The sequence below is a fragment of the Oncorhynchus nerka genome, linkage group LG2, assembly GCF_034236695.1.
Source record: "Oncorhynchus nerka isolate Pitt River linkage group LG2, Oner_Uvic_2.0, whole genome shotgun sequence".
Classification (NCBI taxonomy): Eukaryota; Metazoa; Chordata; class Actinopteri; order Salmoniformes; family Salmonidae; genus Oncorhynchus; species Oncorhynchus nerka.
The window spans coordinates 76303236-76320860 of record NC_088397.1 but is presented as its reverse complement, the minus strand read 5'-3'; the positions used below and the strand labels follow the sequence as shown (position 1 = coordinate 76320860).

The 17625-nt window shown below is 39.4% G+C and overlaps 1 protein-coding gene across 4 annotated transcripts in view; it reads right to left on the bottom strand.

The window, feature by feature from the left end:
• Positions 1 to 661: 661 nt before the first annotated feature.
• The window catches only part of LOC115121843 (pleckstrin homology domain-containing family A member 6-like), a 340805-nt gene continuing 323841 nt past the window's right edge, over positions 662 to 17625 (bottom strand). For all 4 annotated transcript variants that reach the window (XM_065002730.1, XM_065002729.1, XM_065002731.1 and 1 more), the window contains one exon: positions 662 to 5225. The gene's annotated coding sequence lies outside the window, so the exon portion shown is untranslated. The remainder of the gene's footprint in view (positions 5226 to 17625) is intronic.

Genomic DNA, 17625 nt, shown 5'->3' with positions numbered 1-17625 from the left:
TACTTCAGTATTCTATAATAACATCTGACAAAAATATCTAAAGACACTGAAGCAGCAAACTTTACGGAAATTTAGATTTGTGTCAGTCTCAAAACTTTTTGCCAACACTGTACACTTTTATCTTGTGTACTTCAATTTCCTCATTGAGCATTTTAACCTGACTGAATGTGATTTCACTGGCATGACACATCATAGCTTTAGTCAATGTGAGATCTGCCTCTCTCAACAGCCTGCAACTTACTTCATTAGTTAAATATCTATATAATTGTTTGTGGCATAAACGATGACCAAGTTGCTTTGTCAAACTCTACCACTAGGCTACCAATGTCAATAAGAACAAACAGATGACAGATCGCTTTACCTTATAGAAATGAAAATATACTTCAAAAGAGGAGTTCCCTGTGAATAGTAGCAGGCTCTTGACCATAGCACAATCCACAAAGTGCTCCCCATGCGAAGCAATCAAGTTTGACCTCCGTGTTTTGTCGAGTATTTATTTATTTTATTTAATCTTTATTTAACTAGGCAAGTCAGTTAAGAACACATTCTTATTTACAATCCATGGTGATAATCTGTCAGTCAAATGCAGAAGAGAAAGTTTCAAAGAAATACTGAAAGTCAAGGGACAATGATACAGTGTTTTCCACAAATCCAGTCAGTCTTCAAAGTCTACATGATATCATCAGGTTTATTTATCCAGACATACACATGATATAATATAACAGAGTCATTATGTTATTTTAAGTAAAGGTCTATTAATATAACAGACAAAAAGGTGAGCAATCAATCTCAGTAGTGTGATTATTTTGGCAGTGATAGGCCTAGTCAACATCAATAACATGATCAAAACAAATAACGCTAATAATATCAATGATTAGGATAATCATTTTTCTTATAAAGTACGGAGTGAATATTCCAAAAGCATCTAAAGAGTAAAACATACTTTATTGAATACATTCACTTTATTGCAAGGTTTTTCTAAGCAAGCATATGATTTTTACTTTTTTATTTGCATAGTTCAAGCAGTTTGTGTATTTCCCCAAAATAGTAGCAGTTAATATTATTATTAAGATATAAGTAATTGAAATAAGAAATATGTACATTGACCAATGTGCTAAATCTCTCCACATCATTATTAGCCATAAATGCTTCATTTGTTATCAAATATTGGACACCCCTTATTTGGCTGTTTTGTATTTCTCAACACATCTGATGCCAATTGTTCCAAAAATACCTATATTTTCAAAATCAACCAAAATCAACCATTTCCAAAATCAATTCTTAAAAGCAATAAATAGCCTAAATAAAATATTTCTGCAACAATTGTTCCCCAATGTCATAAAAAATGCTAAACATTCCTGATTACCTGTTAAAAATGTAACCTGTTGGCTGAAATATTATTTGAATCATAAAATACCCATGTGTCTAAAAAAATATGTAGTGCATCTTTTTCACCTTATTTTCCCTTTCTCAAAACAAGAAAAAATAGAACTATTTTCCTCAGACCTGCTGTTGATTTTTGCTTCGTGAGATTGATAATTTGCTTTGTGTTTACACGTTTCACCTACCATCAAACATCTTGGCTGCTCTGAAGAAACATGTCTTTCTGTACAGACACAACATTACATCTTGAGCCAATATGACAAAGAGAGAGAGAGAAACAGAGGGAGGGAGGGGAAAAAGAGACAGGAAGAAATGGGTGGATAGTGATGGAGGGAGGATGAATGAAAGGCAATAAAAAGGGCTGGACTTTCGCAAAGGCCACAGGTTAGATCTGGAAACACTGACAGTAATCAACTGACAAACTTACAAACAGATTGTGTGTCAAGAGAGACAGACCAAATACAAAGGATAGGTCAACAACTTGCATGGGAGGAATGCAGTAGAAGCAGAATAGGGCACATTACTGCACCATTAAACGTCCTTCACTCCAGATAGAGATCCTTTCCTCCAACCCTTACCAGGATATCTCTGTTTATCTGTCTGACCCGAATGACATGATCAACCATCTCTATATGCTAAAATAGCTTCAGACTTCATCATGGCACTGTTTAATATTAGGAATATGATACATGTAGGATGCATTTTGCTTTCTGATATTTATGCACTGTAAGCTGGCTGTGATGCAAGTTGCTGGCCCATCTTAACACAAGTGTTTCAACTAGCAGACTTACAATTCTAAGGTCACTTCTTTTTTCCACTGACATCTTTCCACATACTTTATACTGTACTGTATGTATATATATTTATATACCTGTATATGTACAGTACCAGTCAAAAGTTTGGACACACCTACTCAGTCAAAGGTTTTTCTTTATTTTTCATATTTTCTTCATTGTAGAATAATAGTGAAGACATCAAAACTATGAAATAACACATATGGAATCATGTAGTAACCAAAAATGTGTTATAAAATGTTTTACATATTTTATATTTTATATTCTTCAAAGTAGCCACCCTTTGCCTTGAGGACAGCTTTGCACACTCTTGTTATTCTCTCAACCCACTTCACCTGGAATGCTTTTCCAACAGTATTGAAAGAGTTCCTACATATGCTGAGCACTTGTTGGCTGCTTTTCCTTCACTCTGCGGTCCAACTCATCCCAAACCATCTCAATTGGTTTGAGGTCGGGTAATTGTGGAGACCAGGTCATCTGATGCAGCACTCAATCACTCTCCTTCTTGGTCAAATAGCCCTTACACAGCCTGGAGGTGTGTTTTGGGTCATTGTCCTGTTGAAAAACAAATGATAGTCCCACTAAGCACAAACCAGATGGGATGGTGTATCGCACAATGCTGCACAATGCTGTGGTAGCCATGCTGGTTAAGTGTACCTTGAATTCTAAATAAATCACTGACAGTGGCACCAGCAAAGCACCTCCTCACCATCACACCTCCTCCATGCTTCACGGTGGGAACCACACATGCGGATATCATCCGTTCACCTACTCTGCATCTCACAAAGACACAGCGGTTGGAACCAAAAATCGCATGTTTGTACTGATCTGAGCAAAGGACAGATTTCCACCGGCCTAATATCCATTGCTCGTGTTTCTTGGACCAAGCAAGTCTCTTATTCTTATTGGTGTCCTTTAGTAGTGGTTTCTTTGCAGCAATTCGACCACGAAGACCTGATTCACGCAGTCTCCTCTGAACAGTTGATGTTGAGATGTGTCTGTTTCTTGAACACTGTGAAGCATTTATTTGAGCTGCAATTTCTGAGGCTGGTAACTCTAATGAACTTATGCTCTGCAGCAGAGGTAACTCTGGGTCTTCCTTTCCTGTGACAATCTTCATTAGAGACAGTTTTATCATAGTGCTTGATGATTTTTGCAACTTGAAGAAACTTCAAAGTTCTTAACATTTTCCGGATTGACTGACCTTCATGTCTTAAAGTAATGATGGCCTGTCATTGATCTTTTGAGGTGTAGACTTGGTCTTTTACCAAATAGGGCTATCTTCTATATTCCAACTCTACCTTGTCACAACACAACTTTGGCTCAAACGCATTGAGAAGGAAAGAAATTCCACAAATTAACTTTTAAAAAGGCAAACCTGTTAATTGAAATGCATTCCAGGTGATTACCTCATGAAGCTGGTTGAGAGAATGCCAAGAGTGTGCAAAGCTGTCAACAAGGCAAAGGTTGGCTATTTTGAAGAATCTCAAATATAAAACATATTTTGATTTGTTTAACTCTTTTTTGGTTACTACATGATTCCATGTGTGTTATTTCATAGTTTTGATGTCTTCTCTATTATTCTACAATGTAGAAAATTGTAAAAATAAAGAAAAACCCTGGGATGAGTAAGTGTGTCCAAACTTTTGACTGGTACTGTATGCATGGATTGTAACCAGACATTTAGCTATTGACGTACTGTACCACTGAAGAAAGGTCCTAGCAGTGAGAGGAGTAAGAGAAGACAGTGGCTTTATTGCTAAAGGTGTTTGGGCTTTACTTACATCTAGATTCACAGTTATCAGAGTCAGAATGGGTCTTCCTGTAGACAGTCACACACATACACATAGATGTTCCAACCAGCTCGGGGTGTAGGCAGAAGAGGGAACCGAAGGGGATAGCCAAGCCTGCAGAAGGGGCTGGGAGGCAGGCACAGTGGGTCAGGTAAGTGTTCAACAGGTGTGTTCCTCACCAGGGATGAGAGGGTTGGAAAGGAATAGAGAGGGGGGGGGGGGGGGCACATCAAGCACTGCTATACACCCATGCCCTGACACCAGTGGATTGAGGTGGGAAAGAAGGGTGTGTGTGTTTACTGTGCGACACTGTGCTTGCATGCAGTACAGCTCTCCCACTAATAGCCTCTGAGGGTCAAGGGCTGTTTAACTGAGTTAGAGACAATGACCCAGGGGCCAATCATAAACAAGACTATATGACCCAGGGGTCAAATAGAGAGAAGACCACATTGCTCTTAAGATGCCGTATTCTGTTCTGGTACCGTTCTGTTACTGTTACTACTTTTATCTCTTTATGGTTCTTGAACCACCCTCCGTTCACCTCCTTCTCCTCTATGACCTTTTTCTGTTACACTAAACACATCAGTCTCTGATTTGTTCTACTACTCTCTGCACCAATAAAAACATTCCTCCATTCTTCCTAAAGTCCAGCTCAGCCAGTCCTCTTCCCTAATCATCTTAACTGAGATCTTAACTGAGATCTGTGCATCACATACAACAAGTGCCCTCATGAACTGTCTCACTGTCTGTTTAGCATGGAGGAGACCATGTTAGAGTAATGTACTGTATACACCCCATGCTCTATGGCTAGTTTAGTAGCTTCAAAAATTGTGTACACTGAAAATTGTGAAAATTACAACATTGTGATTTGTTTGCTTTTCCTGCCCTCATAGAGAAGCTCTTTTCTACCAGGCCTAGGCTGAGAGGAAGAGTGTAAGTGTGGTAATTGAAAGAGGGAGAGTGGGGATTGCTCTTATAGCAGCCCCTGGGGTGGGTGAGAGGTGTGCACATTAAGTTTAAGTTTCTCAATCATTAGTCTGTTTGGCTTGAAGACGTCCTCAGGTGGCCAACTTTCCAGACTTCCTGTGACAGCTTCCTTTTTCCTGTTGTGTTGTTGTGGAAGTCGTTGGGTTTATACACCGGCGGGCGTGTGGTCAGAGACTAAACAAAACCAGTTTCTTTGGGCTTATTCTTTATATTCCAGTGGATCCTCAGAAGGATGCTCCATCAAACCTAACGGCAGACAGAGCTTGAGCTAGACATGGAAAAGGGAGAGAGGGATAGAGATAGACATAGACACAGGAATAGAGACAGAGATAGAGACAAAGACAGAGACAGAGTTAGAGGCAGAGATAGACACAGAGAGACACAGTGATAGACACAGAGATAGACACAGAGAGACACAGTGATAGACACAGAGATAGACACAGTGATAGACACAGAGATAGACACAGAGATATAGATAGATACATACATAGGTGCAGAGATAGACACAGAGATAGAGACATAGATACACAGAGATAGAGACAGAGATAGACACAGAGAGACACAGTGATAGACACAGAGATAGACACAGAGAGACACAGTGATAGACACAGAGATAGAGATAGATACATACATAGGTGCAGAGATAGACACAGAGATAGAGACAGATATATACATACATAAACACAGGAATAGACACAGAGACAGACACAGAGACAGACACAGAGATAGAGACAGTGATATAGATAGAGACAGAGATAGATACATACATAGGTGCAGAGATAGACACAGAGATAGAGACATAGATATACACATAGATAAACACAGATATAGACATAGAGATAGACACAGAGACAGACACAGAGATAGACACAGAGATAGAGACAGAGATATAGATAGAGACAGTGATAGATAGAGGGAGGATGGGAATGAGAGAGAGAGAATACACTTTAACTCCAGTAAAACTCTTAAAAAACATTCAAACAGAGACACAATGAAAACTGAAAGCAAGGAAAGGAAAGGCATCCGAACTCATATGAGATTCCATTCTGTTATGTCTTCGTGTGACTCTAAATGCTCATTTGACAATGAGATCAATGACAACTCTCTGTGGTGCCTCATTTTCGTCAACCGCTCCAGGCCAGTTTGAACCAATCACAGCTGAGAATCCTGTCGCACAGTACAGGAAGTGCCCCTGTTATGTGGGAGAGTGGTTATTGAAGGGATTCAATAGCTGTCACAACCAGGCCAAGAAAGCCGCAGTGCAACATCAACTTGAGTAATTTTCCAGCTAACATACTTTTCCTGCATAGTTGTAATTCTGGGTAAAACAAATCCACAATGGTCTTCGGAAATGTGCTGATTTATCAAAAAAACAACAACAACAATGATCATAGAAAGTCGTGGAAGTATGTTTGGTGTGAGTATATGGACAATAGACCCTGAACATCATAAGCCAAGCAGAAAGACATTAGGTTTGAACCTAATACTACCCATGGACTTCAAGGTATTTTAAGGCATTGCAGTCTTGTGCTATTGGTGTACGTCTGCATTCAATTTGTGCATTTGGTTTTTGTAAGGACCATGTGTGATCCTGCCAATGTTTAAAAGTAAGGCGGATATCTTGAGTTGTTTTTGCCAAACACAATGAAAGGGAAATAAATCAGTATAGTTTTTGAGGTTTGATTTCTTGACAAGAAATGACAAGAATGTCTTCTGGAGGGCTTATAAAGATAATGGTTGCATTAATGTCGCAACCACCCAGTGTCGATCCCTCAATTTTTAAACTAACTCAAATATCTGGTATTAATCCCAGTCTGTACACATGATATGATAAAACTAAAGTGCTGACAGTCACAGTGATCCTCTTCTTAACAGTTGAATGTGATGTCTGTTAGCTTCAAAGTCTGAAACAGCAGTTTATCATTATTTGGGTTCATTGCTGAATATATGTTGGATGTGGCAGCCTGGCTTTATTCAACGTGTATAGCTATAAATTGACTGGTCCAAGGCAGAAAAATAGAGGCTGCATCCACACTGACCTGACCCTGTGATAATAGTAATAACAGCTTATCCACACTGACCTGACCCTGTGATAATAGTAATAACAGCTTAGCCCCACTGATCTGACCATGTGATAATAGTAATAACAGCTTAGCCCCACTGATCTGACACTGTGATAATGGTAATAACAGCTTATCCACACTGACCTGACCCTGTGATAATAGTAATAACAGCTTATCCACACTGATCTGACCATGTGAGAATAGTAATAACAGCTTAGCCCCACTGATCTGACACTGTGATAATAGTAATAACAGCTTATCCACACTGACCTAACATTGTGATAATAGTAATAACAGCTTAGCCCCACTGACCTGACACTGTGATAATAGTAATAACAGCTTATCCACACTGACCTGACACTGTGATAATAGTAATAACAGCTTAGCCACACCCACTGTGATAATAGTAATGACACTGACTGACTGTGATAATAGTAATAACAGCTTATCCACACTGACCTGACACTGTGATAATAGTAATAACAGCTTAGCCCCACTGACCTGACATTGTGATAATAGTAATAACAGCTTAGCCCCACTGACCTGACACTGTGATAATAGTAATAACAGCTTAGCCCCACTGACCTGACACTGTGATAATAGTAATAACAGCTTAGCCCCACTGACCTGACACTGTGATAATAGTAATAACAGCTTATCCACACTGACCTGACACTGTGATAATAGTAATAACAGCTTAGCCCCACTGACCTGACACTGTGATAATAGTAATAACAGCTTATCCACACTGACCTGACACTGTGATAATAGTAATAACAGCTTAGCCCCACTGATCTGACACTGTGATAATAGTAATAACAGCTTAGCCACACTGACCTGACACTGTGATAATAGTAATAACAGCTTATCACACTGATCTGACCCTGTGATAATAGTAATAACAGCTTATCCCCACTGATCTGACACTGTGATAATAGTAATAACAGCTTAGCCCCACTGATCTGACCATGTGATAATAGTAATAACAGCTTAGCCCCACTGATCTGACCATGTGATAATAGTAATAACAGCTTATCCCCACTGATCTGACCATGTGATAATAGTAATAACAGCTTAGCCCCACTGACCTGACCACTGTGATAATAGTAATAACAGCTTATCCACACTGACCTGACACTGTGATAATAGTAATAACAGCTTAGCCCCACTGATCTGACCATGTGATAATAGTAATAACAGCTTAGCCCCACTGATCTGACCATGTGATAATATAATAATAACAGCTGTGATTAGTAATAACAGCTTAGCCCCACTGATCTGACACTGTGATAATAGTAATAACAGCTTATCCCACTGATCTGACACTGTGATAATAGTAATAACAGCTTATCCACACTGATCTGACACTGTGATAATAGTAATAACAGCTTATCCACACTGACCTGACCCTGTGATAATAGTAATAACAGCTTAGCCCCACTGATCTGACCCTGTGATAATAGTAATAACAGCTTATCCACACTGATCTGACCATGTGATAATAGTAATAACAGCTTAGCCCCACTGATCTGACCATGTGATAATAGTAATAACAGCTTAGCCCCACTGATCTGACCATGTGATAATAGTAATAACAGCTTATCCACACTGACCTGACCTGTGATAATAGTAATAACAGCTTAGCCCCACTGATCTGACACTGTGATAATAGTAATAACAGCTTATCCACACTGATCTGACACTGTGATAATAGTAATAACAGCTTATCCACACTGATCTGACACTGTGATAATAGTAATAACAGCTTATCCACACTGACCTGACCTGTGATAATAGTAATAACGATACTGATCTGACCCTGTGATAATAGTAATAACAGCTTATCCACACTGATCTGACCATGTGATAATAGTAATAACAGCTTAGCCCCACTGATCTGACCATGTGATAATAGTAATAACAGCTTAGCCCCACTGATCTGACCATGTGATAATAGTAATAACAGCTTATCCACACTGACCTGACCCTGTGATAATAGTAATAACAGCTTATCCACACTGATCTGACACTGTGATAATAGTAATAACAGCTTAGCCCCACTGATCTGACACTGTGATAATAGTAATAACAGCTTATCCACACTGACCTGACCTGTGATAATAGTAATAACAGCTTATCCACACTGACCTGACCCTGTGATAATAGTAATAACAGCTTAGCCACACTGATCTGACACTGTGATAATAGTAATAACAGCTTAGCCACACTGACCTGACCCTGTGATAATAGTAATAACAGCTTAGCCCACCTGATCTGACCATGTGATAATAGTAATAACAGCTTAGCCCCACTGATCTGACCATGTGATAATAGTAATAACATCTTGGCCCACTGATCTCACCATGTGATAATAGTAATAACAGCTTAGCCCCACTGATCTGACACTGTGATAATAGTAATAACAGCTTATCCACACTGACCTGTCCCTGTGATAATAGTAATAACAGCTTAGTCCCACTGATCTGACAGTGTGATAATAGAAATATCAGCTTAGCCCCACTGATCTGACCATGTGATAATAGTAATAACAGCTTATCCACACTGATCTGACACTGTGATAATAGTAATAACAGCTTAGCCCCACTGATCTGACACTGTGATAATAGTAATAACAGCTTATCCACACTGATCTGACCTGTGATAATAGTAATAACAGCTTAGCCCCACTGATCTGACCATGTGATAGTAATAACAGCTTAGCCCCACTGATCTGACCATGTGATAATAGTAATAACAGCTTAGCCCCACTGATCTGACCATGTGATAATAGTAATAACAGCTTATCCACACTGACCTGACCCTGTGATAATAGTAATAACAGCTTAGTCCCACTGATCTGACACTGTGATAATAGTAATAACAGCTTAGCCCCACTGATCTGACACTGTGATAATAGTAATAACAGCTTATCCACACTGATCTGACACTGTGATAATAGTAATAACAGCTTATCCACACTGACCTGACCCTGTGATAATAGTAATAACAGCTTATCATACTGATCTGACCCTGTGATAATAGTAATAACAGCTTAGCCCCACTGATCTGACCATGTGATAATAGTAATAACAGCTTAGCCCCACTGATCTGACCATGTGATAATAGTAATAACAGCTTAGCCCCACTGATCTGACCATGTGATAATAGTAATAACAGCTTAGCCCCACTGACCTGACACTGTGATAATAGTAATAACAGCTTATCCACACTGACCTGACCCTGTGATAATAGTAATAACAGCTTAGCCCCACTGATCTGACACTGTGATAATAGTAATAACAGCTTATCCACACTGATCTGACACTGTGATAATAGTAATAACAGCTTAGCCCCACTGATCTGACCATGTGATAATAGTAATAACAGCTTAGCCCCACTGATCTGACCATGTGATAATAGTAATAACAGCTTAGCCCCACTGATCTGACACTGTGATAATAGTAATAACAGCTTATCCACACTGACCTGACCCTGTGATAATAGTAATAACAGCTTATCCCCACTGATCTGACACTGTGATAATAGTAATAACAGCTTAGCCCCACTGATCTGACACTGTGATAATAGTAATAACAGCTTATCCACACTGATCTGACACTGTGATAATAGTAATAACAGCTTATCCACACTGACCTGACCCTGTGATAATAGTAATAACAGCTTATCCACACTGATCTGACCCTGTGATAATAGTAATAACAGCTTAGCCCCACTGATCTGACCATGTGATAATAGTAATAACAGCTTAGCCCCACTGATCTGACCATGTGATAATAGTAATAACAGCTTAGCCCCACTGATCTGACCATGTGATAATAGTAATAACAGCTTAGCCCCACTGACCTGACACTGTGATAATAGTAATAACAGCTTATCCACACTGACCTGACACTGTGATAATAGTAATAACAGCTTAGCCCCACTGACCTGACATTGTGATAATAGTAATAACAGCTTAGCCCCACTGATCTGACCATGTGATAATAGTAATAACAGCTTATCCACACTGACCTGACCCTGTGATAATAGTAATAACAGCTTAGTCCCACTGATCTGACACTGTGATAATAGTAATAACAGCTTAGCCCCACTGATCTGACCACTGTGATAATAGTAATAACAGCTTATCCACACTGATCTGACACTGTGATAATAGTAATAACAGCTTATCCACACTGACCTGACCCTGTGATAATAGTAATAACAGCGTATCGATACTGATCTGACCCTGTGATAATAGTAATAACAGCTTATCCACACTGATCTGACACTGTGATAATAGTAATAACAGCTTAGCCCCACTGATCTGACCATGTGATAATAGTAATAACAGCTTGGCCCACTGATCTCACCATGTGATATTAGTAATAACAGCTTAGCCCCACTGATCTGACACTGTGATAATAGTAATAACAGCTTATCCACACTGACCTGACCCTGTGATAATAGTAATAACAGCTTAGTCCCACTGATCTGACACTGTGATAATAGTAATAACAGCTTAGCCCCACTGATCTGACACTGTGATAATAGTAATAACAGCTTATCCACACTGATCTGACCTGTGATAATAGTAAATAACAGCTGTGATAATAGTAATAACAGCCACTGATCTGACCCTGTGATAATAGTAATAACAGCTTATCCACACTGATCTGACCATGTGATAATAGTAATAACAGCTTAGCCCCACTGATCTGACCATGTGATAATAGTAATAACAGCTTATCCACACTGACCTGACCCTGTGATAATAGTAATAACAGCTTATCCACACTGATCTGACACTGTGATAATAGTAATGACAGCTTAGCCCCACTGATCTGACCATGTGATAATAGTAATAACAGCTTAGCCACACTGAACTGACCCTGTGATAATAGTAATACCAGCTTATCCACACTGACCTGACCATGTGATAATAGTAATAACAGCTTATCCACACTGACCTGACCCTGTGATAATAGTAATAACAGCTTAGCCCCACTGATCTGACCATGTGATAATAGTAATAACAGCTTAGCCCCACTGATCTGACACTGTGATAATAGTAATAACAGCTTATCCACACTGACCTGACACTGTGATAATAGTAATAACAGCTTAGCCCCACTGACCTGACACTGTGATAATAGTAATAACAGCTTAGCCCCACTGATCTGACACTGTGATAATAGTAATAACAGCTTATCCACACTGATCTGACACTGTGATAATAGTAATAACAGCTTATCCACACTGACCTGACCCTGTGATAATAGTAATAACAGCGTATCGATACTGATCTGACCCTGTGATAATAGTAATAACAGCTTATCCACACTGATCTGACCATGTGATAATAGTAATAACAGCTTAGCCCCACTGATCTGACCATGTGATAATAGTAATAACAGCTTAGCCCCACTGATCTGACCATGTGATAATAGTAATAACAGCTTATCCACACTGACCTGACCCTGTGATAATAGTAATAACAGCTTATCCACACTGATCTGACACTGTGATAATAGTAATGACAGCTTAGCCCCACTGATCTGACCATGTGATAATAGTAATAACCAGCTTATCCACACTGACCTGACCATGTGATAATAGTAATAACAGCTTATCCACACTGATCTGACACTGTGATAATAGTAATAACAGCTTAGCCCCACTGATCTGACACTGTGATAATAGTAATAACAGCTTATCCACACTGACCTGACCCTGTGATAATAGTAATAACAGCTTATCCACACTGACCTGACCATGTGATAATAGTAATAACAGCTTATCCACACTGACCTGACCCTGTGATAATAGTAATAACAGCTTAGCCCCACTGATCTGACCATGTGATAATAGTAATAACAGCTTAGCCCCACTGATCTGACCATGTGATAATAGTAATAACAGCTTAGCCCCACTGATCTGACCATGTGATAATAGTAATAACAGCTTAGCCCCACTGACCTGACACTGTGATAATAGTAATAACAGCTTATCCACACTGACCTGACACTGTGATAATAGTAATAACAGCTTAGCCCCACTGACCTGACATTGTGATAATAGTAATAACAGCTTAGCCCCACTGATCTGACCATGTGATAATAGTAATAACAGCTTATCCACACTGACCTGACACTGTGATAATAGTAATAACAGCTTAGCCCCACTGATCTGACACTGTGATAATAGTAATAACAGCTTAGCCCCACTGACCTGACACTGTGATAATAGTAATAACAGCTTATCGATACTGATCTGACCCTGTGATAATAGTAATAACAGCTTATCCCCACTGATCTGACACTGTGATAATAGTAATAACAGCTTAGCCCCACTGATCTGACCATGTGATAATAGTAATAACAGCTTAGCCCCACTGATCTGACCATGTGATAATAGTAATAACAGCTTAGCCCCACTGATCTGACCATGTGATAATAGTAATAACAGCTTAGCCCCACTGACCTGACACTGTGATAATAGTAATAACAGCTTATCCACACTGACCTGACACTGTGATAATAGTAATAACAGCTTAGCCCCACTGACCTGACATTGTGATAATGAGCTTAGCCCCACTGACTGACCATGTGATAATAGTAATAACAGCTTATCCACACTGATCTGACCCTGTGATAATAGTAATAACAGCTTAGTCCCACTGATCTGACACTGTGATAATAGTAATAACAGCTTAGCCCCACTGATCTGACACTGTGATAATAGTAATAACAGCTTATCCACACTGATCTGACACTGTGATAATAGTAATAACAGCTTATCCACACTGACCTGACCCTGTGATAATAGTAATAACAGCGTATCGATACTGATCTGACCCTGTGATAATAGTAATAACAGCTTATCCACACTGATCTGACCATGTGATAATAGTAATAACAGCTTAGCCCCACTGATCTGACCATGTGATAATAGTAATAACAGCTTAGCCCCACTGATCTGACCATGTGATAATAGTAATAACAGCTTATCCACACTGACCTGACCCTGTGATAATAGTAATAACAGCTTATCCACACTGATCTGACACTGTGATAATAGTAATGACAGCTTAGCCCCACTGATCTGACCATGTGATAATAGTAATACCAGCTTATCCACACTGACCTGACCATGTGATAATAGTAATAACAGCTTATCCACACTGACCTGACCCTGTGATAATAGTAATAACAGCTTAGCCACACTGATCTGACACTGTGATAATAGTAATAACAGCTTAGCCACACTGACCTGACCCTGTGATAATAGTAATACCAGCTTATCCACACTGACCTGACCATGTGATAATAGTAATAACAGCTTATCCACACTGACCTGACCCTGTGATAATAGTAATAACAGCTTAGCCCCACTGATCTGACCATGTGATAATAGTAATAACAGCTTAGCCCCACTGATCTGACCATGTGATAATAGTAATAACAGCTTAGCCCCACTGATCTGACCATGTGATAATAGTAATAACAGCTTAGCCCCACTGACCTGACACTGTGATAATAGTAATAACAGCTTATCCACACTGACCTGACACTGTGATAATAGTAATAACAGCTTAGCCCCACTGACCTGACATTGTGATAATAGTAATAACAGCTTAGCCCCACTGATCTGACCATGTGATAATAGTAATAACAGCTTATCCACACTGACCTGACACTGTGATAATAGTAATAACAGCTTAGCCCCACTGATCTGACCATGTGATAATAGTAATAACAGCTTAGCCCCACTGATCTGACCATGTGATAATAGTAATAACAGCTTATCCACACTGACCTGACACTGTGATAATAGTAATAACAGCTTAGCCCCACTGATCTGACACTGTGATAATAGTAATAACAGCTTATCCACACTGACCTGACCCTGTGATAATAGTAATAACAGCTTAGCCCCACTGATCTGACACTGTGATAATAGTAATAACAGCTTATCCCACTGATCTGACACTGTGATAATAGTAATAACAGCTTAGCCCCACTGACCTGACACTGTGATAATAGTAATAACAGCTTATCCACACTGATCTGACCCTGTGATAATAGTAATAACAGCTTATCCCCACTGATCTGACACTGTGATAATAGTAATAACAGCTTAGCCCCACTGATCTGACCATGTGATAATAGTAATAACAGCTTAGCCCCACTGATCTGACCATGTGATAATAGTAATAACAGCTTAGCCCCACTGATCTGACCATGTGATAATAGTAATAACAGCTTAGCCCCACTGATCTGACACTGTGATAATAGTAATAACAGCTTATCCACACTGACCTGACACTGTGATAATAGTAATAACAGCTTAGCCCCACTGACCTGACATTGTGATAATAGTAATAACAGCTTAGCCCCACTGATCTGACCATGTGATAATAGTAATAACAGCTTATCCACACTGACCTGACCCTGTGATAATAGTAATAACAGCTTAGTCCCACTGATCTGACACTGTGATAATAGTAATAACAGCTTAGCCCCACTGATCTGACACTGTGATAATAGTAATAACAGCTTATCCACACTGATCTGACACTGTGATAATAGTAATAACAGCTTTTCCACACTGACCTGACCCTGTGATAATAGTAATAACAGCGTATCGATACTGATCTGACCCTGTGATAATAGTAATAACAGCTTATCCACACTGATCTGACCATGTGATAATAGTAATAACAGCTTAGCCCCACTGATCTGACCATGTGATAATAGTAATAACAGCTTATCCACACTGACCTGACCCTGTGATAATAGTAATAACAGCTTATCCACACTGATCTGACACTGTGATAATAGTAATGACAGCTTAGCCCCACTGATCTGACCATGTGATAATAGTAATAACAGCTTAGCCACACTGACCTGACCCTGTGATAATAGTAATACCAGCTTATCCACACTGACCTGACCATGTGATAATAGTAATAACAGCTTATCCACACTGACCTGACCCTGTGATAATAGTAATAACAGCTTAGCCCCCCACTGAGCTTCTGACCACTGTGATAATAGTAATAACAGCTTATCCACACTGATCTGACACTGTGATAATAGTAATAACAGCTTAGCCCCACTGACCTGACATTGTGATAATAGTAATAACAGCTTAGCCCCACTGATCTGACCATGTGATAATAGTAATAACAGCTTATCCACACTGACCTGACCCTGTGATAATAGTAATAACAGCTTAGTCCCACTGATCTGACACTGTGATAATAGTAATAACAGCTTAGCCCCACTGATCTGACACTGTGATAATAGTAATAACAGCTTATCCACACTGATCTGACACTGTGATAATAGTAATAACAGCTTATCCACACTGACCTGACCCTGTGATAATAGTAATAACAGCTTATCGACACTGATCTGACCCTGTGATAATAGTAATAACAGCTTATCCACACTGATCTGACCATGTGATAATAGTAATAACAGCTTAGCCCCACTGATCTGACCATGTGATAATAGTAATAACAGCTTAGCCCCACTGATCTGACCATGTGATAATAGTAATAACAGCTTATCCACACTGACCTGACCCTGTGATAATAGTAATAACAGCTTATCCACACTGATCTGACACTGTGATAATAGTAATGACAGCTTAGCCCCACTGATCTGACCATGTGATAATAGTAATACCAGCTTATCCACACTGACCTGACCATGTGATAATAGTAATAAATCCACACTGACCTGACCCTGTGATAATAGTAATAACAGCTTAGCCACACTGATCTGACACTGTGATAATAGTAATAACAGCTTAGCCACACTGACCTGACCCTGTGATAATAGTAATACCAGCTTATCCACACTGACCTGACCATGTGATAATAGTAATAACAGCTTATCCACACTGACCTGACCCTGTGATAATAGTAATAACAGCTTAGCCCCACTGATCTGACCATGTGATAATAGTAATAACAGCTTAGCCCCACTGATCTGACCATGTGATAATAGTAATAACAGCTTAGCCCCACTGATCTGACCATGTGATAATAGTAATAACAGCTTAGCCCCACTGACCTGACACTGTGATAATAGTAATAACAGCTTATCCACACTGACCTGACACTGTGATAATAGTAATAACAGCTTAGCCCCACTGACCTGACATTGTGATAATAGTAATAACAGCTTAGCCCCACTGATCTGACCATGTGATAATAGTAATAACAGCTTAGCCACACTGACCTGACACTGTGATAATAGTAATAACAGCTTAGCCCCACTGATCTGACCATGTGATAATAGTAATAACAGCTTATCCACACTGACCTGACCCTGTGATAATAGTAATAACAGCTTAGTCCCACTGATCTGACACTGTGATAATAGTAATAACAGCTTAGCCCCACTGATCTGACACTGTGATAATAGTAATAACAGCTTATCCACACTGATCTGACCATGTGATAATAGTAATAACAGCTTAGCCCCACTGATCTGACCATGTGATAATAGTAATAACAGCTTAGCCCCACTGATCTGACACTGTGATAATAGTAATAACAGCTTATCCACACTGATCTGACCCTGTGATAAT